The sequence below is a fragment of the Canis lupus genome, chromosome 4 (genome assembly GCF_048164855.1).
Source record: "Canis lupus baileyi chromosome 4, mCanLup2.hap1, whole genome shotgun sequence".
NCBI lineage: Eukaryota > Metazoa > Chordata > Mammalia > Carnivora > Canidae > Canis > Canis lupus.
This window is the reverse complement of record NC_132841.1, coordinates 57,614,869-57,627,417: the sequence shown is the minus strand read 5'-3', so window position 1 is coordinate 57,627,417 and position 12,549 is coordinate 57,614,869. Positions and strand designations below refer to the sequence as shown.

Genomic DNA, 12,549 nt, shown 5'->3' with positions numbered 1-12,549 from the left:
CTTGGGATCTTCATTAATATACAGAGCTTTTGGAGAGAGAAGAATGCCATAGAGGAGATAATTAAAGGATAAAAAGTGGTCATTGTCTCTAGAACTCCTACTCTTTTTGTAGAAGAAGACCAATTAGAAACATACCAGAGGGCAGCCCCGGTGGCCCAGCAGCGCCGCCTGCAGCCTGGGGTGTGATCCTGGAGACCCTGGATGGAGTCCCACATTGGGCTTCCTGCATGGAGCCTGCTTCTTCCTCTGCCTGTGTCTCTGACTCTCTCTTTCTTTCTCTCTCTCTCTCTGAATAAATAAATAAATCTTTTTTTTAAAAAAGAAACATACCAGATATGATGATACAATATTAAACTGTAAATTGCAGATGGGAGGAGAGGGAAACACAGAGGGTAAATGTCACTGAAAAACTATGAGCAGTCACAAGTCTTGAAATAGGAAGAGGCTATGGAGAGCTTCATGAAAAATGGCTAAAGTCAGGGCATAGAAAAAAAGTTTGAATTACAGAGTTCCATGCAGAATATCTATATCTATTTGTTCTAATTCACTGAGACTTTGAGAGGAGGCAGGGGGTAAGTGAAATAATTGAACTATCTCTAGGAGACTCTAATGAAGAGTAATTGAGATAATAAAAGATAATGCTAACACTTTAAATGATGATTGGAAGAGCTAACAGTTGCTGATGTCGCCTATGTGGAGTCACTGCCCTAATTACTTTTACATATATTATCTCATTTAAACTTTGTAACAATCAGATGAGGTATAGGTATTACAATCTTCTTTGTTTTAATTTGAGGAAATTTAGGCCTCAAAAGTATTTTTTTTTATAACTTTAACTAAATTATAAAGCTAGAAAGTGGAAGAGCCTGGATTTAAGCCCAGAAGGAAGATTTCAGGGCCTCTGATCTCTTGAATTCTGCTAGATGGAGTGAAACAAATGGGATGAAACAGATTGAGGAACCTGAATTATGGACCTATTCTCTTCTTGATGTATCTAGGGCAAATGCAATTCTGTTCCTGGGCACGAGTTTCTTCACCTGTTTAGTGAGAATATCAAAATTAGGTACCTTTAATGTATCCCTTGGTTCTAAAATATGTGATTATATTTAGGATGCTCAATACTTTGTTTTGATAATTAAATAATATTAAAATATCTAAATATCTACTTGAGATTTTATGTTAAAATAAAGGGGCAATGTAATATACTCCAAATTGATCATACTTATTTTCTGTAGTGTTTGGTGTTATTTCTCCACTCATTCATGATTTTGAGTTCTGTGTTTTTTTATTTTTCAAAAAGTTTTTATTTATTTATTCATGAGAGACAGAGAGAGAGAGAGAGAGGCAGAGACACGGGCAGAGGGAAAAGCAGGCTCCATGCAGGGAGCCTGATGTGGGACTCGATCCCGGGTCTCCAGGATCAGGCCCTGGGCTGAAGGCTAAACCGCTGAGCCACATGGGCTGCTCTGTGTTTCTTTTTCAGTAAGTCTGGTTAGAGATTTGTCAATTTTACTGATTTCTTTCAAAGAACCAGCTCCTTGTTTCACTGATATATTGTACTTTTTTAGTTTCTATATCATTTATTTCTGCTCTAATCTTTATTATTTCCCTCCTTGTGCTAGTTTAGGTTTTGTTTTCTTTTTCTAGCCACACTTCTTTTCTGATTTAAAATGGCTATTCTGGGAGTGCCTGGGTAGCTCAGTTGGTTAAGTGTTAGACTCTTGATTTTGGCTCAGGATTGTAAGACGGAGTCTCACCTTGGGGCTCTGTGCTGAGCATGGAGCCTGCTTAAGATTCTCCCTCTCCTCCTTCCTCCCCTTCTCTCCGTTTCTTCCTCTCTCTCTCTCAAAATAAATAGCCTATTCTGTAAGGCAGATGTTAAGATCATCCTATGTGGACAATTCTACTACTACTGTCAGCATGAGGGAAATAAAAATCTACTTTGGCTTAAAATACTATTGGAGAGTCAGCTCGGTGAAAAGGGAAGCAATGGAAGTCTAATCATTCCTGACTCACCTCCTCCTCCCCCACTTGTATCTGTTGAGACCTGTTGATAGAACTCACAAAGCTCTGTTGAGTCTGTCTGAAGCTCCACTGAATTTACACAGTTTTTTTTAAGACTTAATTTATTTATTCATGAGAGACAGAGAGAGAGAGAGAGAGAGAGAGAGACAGAGACACAGGCAAAGGGAGAAGCAGGCTCCATGCAGGGAGCCCGACGTGGGACTCGATCCCAGGTCTCCAGGATCACGCCCTGGGCCGAAGGCGGTGCTAAACCACTGAGCCACCTGGGCTGCCCTACACAAAGTTTCTTTGCATCTTTTCAGAGCACTCATTCCTAACACCTTTATCCTAACTCGGGACATCATATTGTTCCTGAGAACTACTATACTGGCTCCCTTACAAGTCTCCCTGACTCTGTATGGCCTCCTTCCAATTCATTTTTCACACTGTGAGTTGAGTAATCTTCTCATGTAATTCTGCTGACACCCATCCAGTAGCTTCTCTGTGTACTTGGGATATCTTCCCAGAATTCTCATTTCATTCACATGGTTTAGGAGGTATTTCCTGTTTAAGACATTGCTTACCTTCCAACCCCAAGGCCACATTGCTCCCTATCCTGAATTTTTAAAGCTTAGACTTTATTATCATTGAAGAGTCCTTGACTTTCATCCTTACAGTATAAGTTGTCTTGACATTCTGTAGTACTTAATCCTGGCACCTGTTGTACTATGATGCAGTCACCTTTATTGCCTATAGAACTGTAAGAACCATGAAGGAAAGAATCCTATCTGCCTGTTCACACTCCTGTTCCTCATTTGAGTAAGTGCTTATATTAAAAGAACAAATGCCTAACGAATGAATGAATAAATACATGAATGAACCAACAAACTGAAAAATCAGTGTTTGAATACCTAGGAGATTTATCAAAGGCCAGGGTTAAATGAGGACTAAAGATCACATAGCCTAACTCCCATGTAGCCTGCCTACTTTGTGTACCATGTAAAATGGCACTTACCTTCTGCTAGTCATAAGTAAGCTAAACCCCAGTGGTGTGAGAGACCTCAGTCTCTGCTGTTCTACTGAGCTCTCTGACTCAGAGCCCCCACTGTGCGGCTGAACATCACCTAGACATTTGAGCCCCTTCTGTTCCCCCTGGATCTGGAGTTTCCTTGCTATCTTTCCTTCTGGTCTGTGGTCCCCTGTATGGCAGCCTCTGTTTTCATTTATTGTTCTGGATATTGATAGGTGCCCTTGATCTGAAACAACATGCCCCTTGAGCCTATGACGTTTTTCAATTTTAATGCCTTACTTCCCTAAATGTACCTTATTCTTTCATTCTAGAATTCCTATTATTTGGATGTTGGAATGCATGGACTGTTGGTCTAATTTTAAATATATCTATCTTTGTCTTTTTGCTCTACTTTCTAGTTTCCCTAAACTATTTTCTAACTCTTCTGTGAGACTTAAATTTCTGCTAAACTTTTTTTTTTTTTCCCCTTAAGTAGGCTCTATGCACAGTATGAATCTCATGACCCTGAGATCAAGAGTTGCATTCTCTACTGACAGCCAGGTGCCCCACTGCTAAACTTTAATATCTAAGAGCTCTGATTGGTTTTTCAGAAATCTACCCCTTTTTGAATCGTATACATGTTTTATTGATGAATATTTGCTGTTATTTCTGAAGATATGGTGGGATATCAGGATATCGGTAGGATGTTATTTAAACTTTTCTTCTTGGCTTTCTGTCAGCTGCATTTTACATTAGGGGCTTGATATTTTCTAAAAAAAAAAAAAATCTCAGATGTTTGGGATCCTGTTTGTTTTATTTAAGAGTGGGGTACTTGAAATGTAGAAGCACTGAGCATGAGGTTGGTGCTGGTCAACAGCGGACTTTACTGGGGGTAATCTGAGAGGACTCTCAGGTGGGAGGGTTCCCCTAAATGTGAATATCTTTAAGTCTTTCCTCTAATCAGATTCCTCAGAGGAGATTCTTCTAATGCCCTGCCTGAAAAGTGAGGTTTGACTGCTAGTTTTCTGAGAGCCAAGGAAGGGGATGGGGATGCCAGGGCTCAGCATTCAGTAGTAACTTCATAATCTAGGGAAGAAGAAACATCTGAAAAGGAAAAAGAAAAAGAACCCAGTACCCCTCATTCACAACCAAAAGTTAGTCTGCCTACAACAAGATCTAGTTTGGTTCCAGAAAGGGAAATAAAACTCACTTTTCCATAAAGATTAATGTATTGGCTAGAAATTGCTTGCTCCTGGGTTGAAACAAAGTTTTGTGTCTTAAAGATTGATGGATTTTTTTTATTTTTTATTTTATTTTATTTTTACCTACAGGGGACAAGAATAGTCTTGGGGTCTATAAGAATTTTCATTCTGTTTGCGCCCTGGCAGAGTCGCCCCTGCCCCCCCCTCAAAAAAAAGAATTCTCATTCAGGAAGAGAGAAAGAGGGCAGCCCAGGTGGCTCAGTGGTTTAGTGCTGCCTTCAGCTCAGGGCCTGATCCTGGGGACCTGGGATCGAGTCCTACATCGGGCTCCCTGCATGGAGCCTGCTTCTCCCTCTGCCTGTGTCTCTGCCCCCCCCCCTCTCTGTCTCTCATGAATAAATAAATAAAATCTTAAGAAAAAAAAAAGGAAGAGAGAAAGGTCACCCACTGATCAGGATAAAAGAGAAAATTTCATCTTTTATGATCAATCTTGATGACTCCCACTACCTTCAATATTTAGTTATACATAATTGCAAATCTAAAGTTAATTAGCATATTAAACTTCTCTATTCAAATTACAAGGACCCTAGGATATTTTATCTTTGATCACTCCCTTTCCAATTTACATGTAATTTTTGGGTAGTATTTATAGGTGTCCTTCATTTTATTGTGTTTCATAGATACTTACTGTGTTTTTTAAAAATTGAAGGGTTGTGGCAACCCTGTGTTGAGAACGTCTCTAGGCACCATTTTTTTCAACAGCATTTGCTCACTTAATGTCTCTGGGTCACATGTTGGTAATTCTTGGAATATTTCAAACTTTGTCATTATTATTGTCATGGCAATCTGTGATCAGTGATTACAACTCACTGAACACTCAGATGATGGTTAAAATTTTAACCATCATCTGATGGTTATCTGATGGTATCATACTTATCATAAGTATGATAAGGATCATACGTATTTAACAAAGTATTCTTAAATTATGGTCTGTACATTTTTTAAGACACATTTTACCCTTAATAGACTGCAATATAAGCATAACCTTTATATGCATTGGAAACCAAAAAATTCATCTGACTTGTTTTATTGCAGTATTCTGGAACTGAACCTGCAATATCTCCAAAGTATGCCGTTATCAATTTTCAAAGCCTGTAATTTGGTATTATTTTTACATTTGCCAAATTCTTAACTTTTTTTTAAATCTCAGAACTTATTTCTAGGTCATCTTTCAATTATACACAATCATACAATCCTTTAAAAATTACTTTATTAAGGTTTTGTTGTAGAAAACTCTTAAAAATTATTTATCTGAAAACATGTTTAAGTAGCTTTATTGGGTGTTTCATATTTTGAAATTAACATTTACTCTCTGACTTTGATTTTTGCTGTTAAGAAGCCTGGTTTGTTTGTTACTCATTGTGGGGTATCATTCTCTTCTCTCTGCTGCACTTTAAATCCTTCTCTTGATTTAGTATTTTACAGTTCTACTACAATATGCCCAGGTTTCTTGTTATCTCTCTTAGTTGTTTTAACTTAAACACATTGGTGTTTAATCTTCCTGTTTTTAAGATAATTGACATGCAACATATTTCTGGTGTAGGACCTGATGACTCTGTATGTATTGCAAAATGATCACCACAATAAGTCTACTTAACATCTGCCATCTTACATAGTTATGATTTTTTTTCTTACGAAGAGGACTTTTAAGATCTCTCTTAGCAACTTTCAAATATACAATACAGTATTATAGCCACTATGGTGTACATTACATCCCATGACTTATTTATTTTATACTCAAAGTTTGTACCTTTCACTTCCTTCATTCATTTTGCACACACTCCCACCCCCTGCCTCTGGCAACCACTAATCTGTTTGCTGTATCTATGGGCACAGTTTTGTTTTAAATTCTGCATTTAGGAGAGATCATATGGTATATGTCTTTGTCTGATTTATTTCACTTAGAGTAACGCCCTCAAGGTCCATCTTTGTTGCAAATGGCAAGATTTCCTTCTTTTTTATGGTTGAATAATATTTCTATGTGTGCATGCAGGTGTGCATGCTATCACCTTTTGTATGCATGCCACTTTTTCTTTATTCTTCCATTGATAGGCTTGGTTGCTTTCATATCTTCACTATTAAAGATAATGCTGCAATGACTACAATAGTGCATACATCTTTTTTGATCATTTCATCTCCTTTGGATAAATACCCAGAAATGGAATTGCTGGATCATATGGTAGTTGTATTTTTAATTTTGTGATGAATCTCTGTGCTACTTTTCATAGTGGCTGACAAATTTACATTCCCAGCCACAGTGCACAAAGATTCCCTTTTCTCCATATCCTCACCAATACTTGCTATCTTTTGTCTTTTTATAATAGTTACTCCAACAGGTGTGAGGTAATACCTCACTGTGGTTTTGATTTGTATTCCCCCAATAGTGGTATTGAACACCTTTCCATGTGTCTGTTGGCCATCTGTATGTCTTCTTTGGATGGTGCTTAATCTTTCTGCTTGCATTGTGATAGCACTGCTTTTAACTGTGCCTGGTGTTTATGAAACTTCTGTTTATGCTTCAAAAGAACAAAACTTTAATTCTCTGTCATAATAGGAGGAGACAATGAACACTTGCCTGAATTTGTGGAGTAAGAAAGGGGATTTAACTGCTAAAGGAAACAAGTACTGGGGCTTGAGTCCTGAGAAAGAGAATGAGGTCTAGTTCTAAGTGAAGTTCCCTCTGAAAAATTTACAAAGGCATGGATCCTTGGGTGTAAATACAAAACCCACAGTAGACATGGAAGTATGGAGTCCATTTAAAAAGTATACTGTCGGGGATCCCTGGATGGCTCAGTGGTATAACGCCTGCCTTTGGCCCAGGGTATGATCCTGGAGTCCGGGGATCAAGTCCCCTGTCGGGGTCCCTGCATGGAGCCTGCTTCTCCCTCTGCCTGTGTCTCTGACTCTTTCTTTCTCTCTCTCTCTCATAAATAAATCTTTAAAAAAAAAATTATGCTGCCCTAAAGGATAGCCTGGCAGGACAAGGAAGCCCATGATTAAAAAGTTGTGGTATATATTTCTCAGAGTAGAAACTGGAAATGGGGGTGGGAGCAGCACCCCTCCCTAAGAGGAGCTGTGGTTGAAGGGCCAGCATAGGAGACCCTGGACAACCCCATGAGGCATCCTCCCCACACTCAACTATATTTTCGTTATCTTCTTTCCTCTTTGTTCTTCTGGCTTGATTCACTTCATTAAATATATCATAAAAATCATTTTAGGAGGGCAGGGCAAGATGGAGGAGGAGTAGGGGCCTCCCCTCACCCGGCCCCACCAACTCACCTAGATAACTTTCAAACCATCCTGAACACCTACGAATTCGACCTGAGATTTAAAGAGCGAACAGCTGGAACACTACAGAGAGACGGGCTTTCACTTCTAGCAAGGTAGGAAGGCGGAAAAATAAAAATAAAAAAGAATCAAGTAGGGGAGGGGCCCCACAAGGAGCTGGGCCAAGGCGGTGAGAACCTCTGGGACAGGAGAGCCCTGCCCCGGAGAAGCAGGAACTTTAAAAATCCACACCGGATTCTTCCCGGATGGAAAGGCGCTGGCAGGGAACTGGGGCAAGATCGCAGGAGGGGCGGGGGAGCCTCCAGCCTCCCGGGGGCACTAACGGAGGAGGTGCCCCCGGGGAGAGCGCACCACGCACTGCGGCCGGTCTCGGTAAAGGGCTGGAGCGGGCCCAGCCGGGCCTCGGGGAGAAGCCGGGGGTCAGGCGGGGGCTCCACGGAGGGGGTGCACCCTGTGCCTCCGGGAGCCCTGGCCCAGGAGCGCGATTCCAGCAGCACAGGCCCCGGATGGCAGGGCGCCGGGGGGCACAGCCCAGGATCCTGCCTCCCCCCAGGACAGGTGGAGGCGGGGAGGGCACAGAACAGCGAGGACACCCCTGTCGCGGGGTGCCCCCGAGCTATGCAGATCAGCGCCCCCGCCCCGGAGCATCCAGTCCAGTGTGCACTGGGCGCTGCGGTAGTTACTGCGGAAGCTGACTCCAGGGCTGGAGACCTGGCTGCCGCCAGTGTTATTGTCCCTCCTGGTGTCACCCTATGCCTGGGACGGAGCGGGGCTGCCAGGGAACAGGAGCCTCACAGGATAAGCAGCTCCCACAGAGCCGGGCACCCAGCGGGGGGCGGGGCAGCTCCCCCAGGTGCACACACCTGAGAGGCAGCAAAGCAGGCCCCTCCCCCAGAAGACCAGCTGGAAGGACAAGGGAAGAGCAAGTTCTGGACCGAGCAGCACTGCAAAGCTCCAAGGGAAGTAGAGGCGTTTATAGTATATAAAACTAGAGCCTACTCCTTCTATTTTTCCCCCCTTTTCCAGTACAACTCTTTTTATATCAGACTAAAAATTTCCAGTGTTTTTTTCTCTTTTCCCACCTTCACTACAATATTTACCCCCTCTTCATTTTTAAGTTTCTTCCTTTCTGACTTTCCTATTTCTATAATTATATGTCTTAGATATATTTCCCTCTTCTAGATTCTCTTCAACATATTCAATTTAATTTTGGGAGATACATGAGATATGTTTTGTTTTGTTTTGTTTTGTTTTGTTTTGTTTTCTCTGTCTCATTTTGTTCTACAATGGCAGAAGTTAATACCTTCTAAAACATGACCAGCATACACCCAGAACCAAGTGGTATACATGTTGGTTGATTCTGTGAGATTATATTATTATTATTATTATTATTATTATTATTATTATATTATATATATATTATATTATTATATTATTCTCTCTTCATTCCATTCTGCCCCCCTCTTTTATCTCGTTTATGTTTTGGTGGTCAATGTTGGGGCTTTCTACAAGTATTGCTGGTTTATATAAATTTGGGACTGAGCATCTTCTAACAAACAGAAACTTAATACACTCAGAAACAAGAGGATCACCCTCTAGGACCCCTCAGGTAGACTACATCCTCCCTCCACTATAACGTCTTCACCACCATCATCTCCCAGTCTCCACCTTTTTTTCTTCTCCTTTTTCTTCTTTTTTTTTGTCCTTACTTTTGCTTTTTTCTCTTCCTTTTTTCTTTTTTTTTTTTCTTCTTTGGGATTCTTGACCTTTTATTTTTCACTACTTTATTTTAAAATTTGTTTTTCACTTTAGTGATCCTTTTATTTCTTTCTGATCTTCTTTTCCATTTTCTGGTCTCTGACCTTGTCAGAATCATCTAGGATGGAATTTACTTAGGTCGTGGTTGATATTCTTGACTCTCACCCTGCTCATACAGCCACTCTGCACTGACTAGGCCGCCCCAAGCTGTGCAGATCAGAGCACCTGTGCTGGCCCTGGGAGCATCTAGGCCAGTGTGGACTGGGAGACTGGAAAGAAGAATTCACCACAAAAGAATCATAAACAGTACTCTTTGTCACAGAGTTACAGAATATGTATTTCAATTCGATGTCAGAAAGCCAATTCAGAAGCACAATTATAAAGCTACTGGTGGCTCTGGAAAAAAGCATAAAGGATTCAAGAGACTTCATGACTGCAGAATTTAGATATAATCAGACAGAAATTAAAAATCAATTAAATGAGATGCAATCCAAACTGGAGGTCCTAACGACGAGGGTTAATGAGGTGGAAGAAAGAGTGAGTGATATAGAAGACAAGTCAATGGCAAGGAAGGAAGCTAAGGAAAAAGAAAAACAAAATACCATGAGGAAGGTTAAGGGAAATAAATGATAGCCTTAGAAGGAAGAATCTACATACAATTGGGGTTCCAAAAAATGCTGAGAGAGACAGAGGGCTAGAAAGCATATTTGAACAAACCATAGCTGAGAACTTCCCTAATTTGGGGAGGGAAACAGGCATTCAGATCTAGGAGATATGAGAAGTGCTCCCCCCCCCCCAAATCAATAAAAACCATCCAACACCTTGGCATTTAATAGTGAAACTTGCAAATTCCAAGGATAGAATCCTTAAAGCACTGAGAGACAAGAGAGTCTTAACTTATATGGGGAAGAAATGTTAGATTAACAGCAGACCTCTCCACAGAGATCTGGCAGGCCAGAAAGGGCTGGCAGGGTATATTCAGGGTACTAAAGGCAAAAACCATGCAGCCAAGAATACTATATCCAGCAAGGCTCTCATTCAGAATAGAAGGAGAGATAAAGAGCTTCTAAGATAGGCAGAAACGGAAAGAATATGTGACCACCAAACCAGCTCTGCAAGAAATATTAAGGAGGACTCTGTAAAAGAAAGAAGAAGCCCAAAGACATAATCTACAAAATAGAGACTGAATAGGTATTACAATGACACTAAATTCATATCTTTCAATAATTACTCTGAATGTAAATGGGCTAAATGAGCCTATCAAAAGACGCAGGGTTTCAGACTGGATAAAAAAGCAAGACCCATGTATTTGCTGTTTACAAGAGACTCATTTTATTTATTTTACTTATTTATTTTTATTCACTGCAGATTTTATTTTATTTTTTTAATTTCTTTTTTATTGGTGTTGAATTTGCCAACATATAGAATAACACCCAGTGCTCATCCCATCAAGTGCCCCCCTCAGTGCCCATAAACCAGTCACCCCCAGCCCCTGCCCACCTCCCCTTCCACCACCCTAGTTCATTTTCCAGACTTAGGAGTCTCTCATGTTCTGTCCCCCTCACTGATATTTCCCACTCATTTTCTCTCCTTTCCCCTTTATTCCCTGTCACTATTTTTTATATTCCCCAAATTCATGAAACCGTATAATGTTTGTCCTTCTCTGATTGACTTATTTCACTCAGCATAATACCCTCCAGTTCCATCCACGTGGAAGCAGATGGTGGGTATTTGTCGTTTCTAATGGCTGAGTAATATTCCATTGTATACATAAACCACATCTTCTTTATCCATTCATCTTTTGATGGACACCGAGGCTCCTTCCACAGTTTGGCTATTGTGGACATTGCTGCTTAAACATTGGGATGCAGGTGTCCCGGCGTTTCATTGCATCTGTATCTTTGGGGTAAATCCCCAGCAGTGCAATTGCTGGGTCGTAGGGCAGATCTATTTTTAACTCTTTGAGGAACCTCCACACAGTTTTCCAGAGTGGCTGCACCAGTTCACATTCCCGCCAACAGTGCAGGAGGGTTCCCCTTTCTCCACATCCTCTCCAACATTTGTGGTTTCCTGCCTTGTTAATTTTCCCCATTCTCACTGGTGTGAGGTGGTATCTCATTGTGGTTTTGATTTGTATTTCCCTGATGGCAAGTGATGCGGAGCATTTTCTCATGTGCTTGTTGGCCATGTCTATGTCTTCCTCTGTGAAATTTCATGTCTTTTGCCCATTTCATGATTGGATTGTTTGTTTCTTTGCTGTTGAGTTGAGTAAGTTCTTTATAGATCTTGGATAATAGCCCTTTATCTGATAGGTCATTTGCAAATATCTTCTCCCATTCTGTAGGTTGTCTTTTAGTTTTGTTGACTGTATCTTTTGCTGTGCAAAAGCTGCTTATCTTGATGGAGTCCCAATAGTTCATTTTTGCTTTTGTTTCTCTTGCCTTCGTGGATGTATCTTGCAAGCAGTTACTGTGGCCAAGTTCAAAAAGGGTGTTGCTTATGTTCTCCTCTAGGATTTTGATGGAATCTTGTCTCACATTTAGATTTTTCATCCATTTTGAGTTTATCTTTGTGTATGGTGCAAGAGAGTGGTCTAGTTTCATTCTTCTGCATGTGGATGTCCAATTTTCCCAGCACCATTTATTGAAGAGACTGTCTTTTTTCCAGTGGATAGTCTTTCCTGCTTTGTCAAATGTTAGTTGACCGTAAAGTTAATGGTCCACCTCTGGATTCTCTATTCTGTTCCATTGATCTATGTGAAGAGACTCATTTTAGACCTAAGGACACCTCCAGCCTGATAAATGAAAGGTTGGAGAACCATTTACCATTCAAATGGTCCTCAAAAGAAAGCTGGGGTGGCAATCCTCATATCAGAAAAATTAAAGTTTATCCCAAAGACCGTAACAAAAGATGAAGAGGGACATTATATCATACTTAAAGGGTCTATCCAACAAGAAGACCTAACAATCATGAATATTTATGCCCCTAATGTGGGAGCTGCCAAGTATATCAATTAATAACCAAAGTAAAGCATGCTTAGATAATAATACACTAATAGAAGGAGACTTCAACATGGCACTTTCTGCAAATGACAGATATTCTAAGCACAACATCACCAAAGAAACAAGGGCTTTAAATGATACACTGGACCAGATGGATTTAACAGATATTTACAGAACTTTACATCCAAACGCAACTGAATACACATTCTTCTCAAGTGCACATGGA

At 40.5% G+C, this 12,549-nt stretch overlaps 1 long non-coding RNA gene across 11 annotated transcripts in view; it reads left to right on the top strand.

The window, feature by feature from the left end:
* LOC140632435 (uncharacterized) overlaps positions 1–12,549 on the top strand; it is a 146,263-nt gene that overhangs the window by 28,824 nt on the left and 104,890 nt on the right. Inside the window, exons 1-3 of one of the 11 annotated variants that reach the window (XR_012030006.1) lie at positions 2,657–2,823; positions 3,625–3,712; positions 7,494–7,658. The exons of 9 other annotated variants lie outside the window; for them this stretch is intronic. This is a non-coding gene — a long non-coding RNA (uncharacterized lncRNA). Of the gene's footprint in view, positions 1–2,656; positions 2,824–3,624; positions 3,713–7,493; positions 7,659–12,549 lie in introns of those variants that run through there. One more of the 11 variants, XR_012030003.1, reaches the window with a different exon arrangement.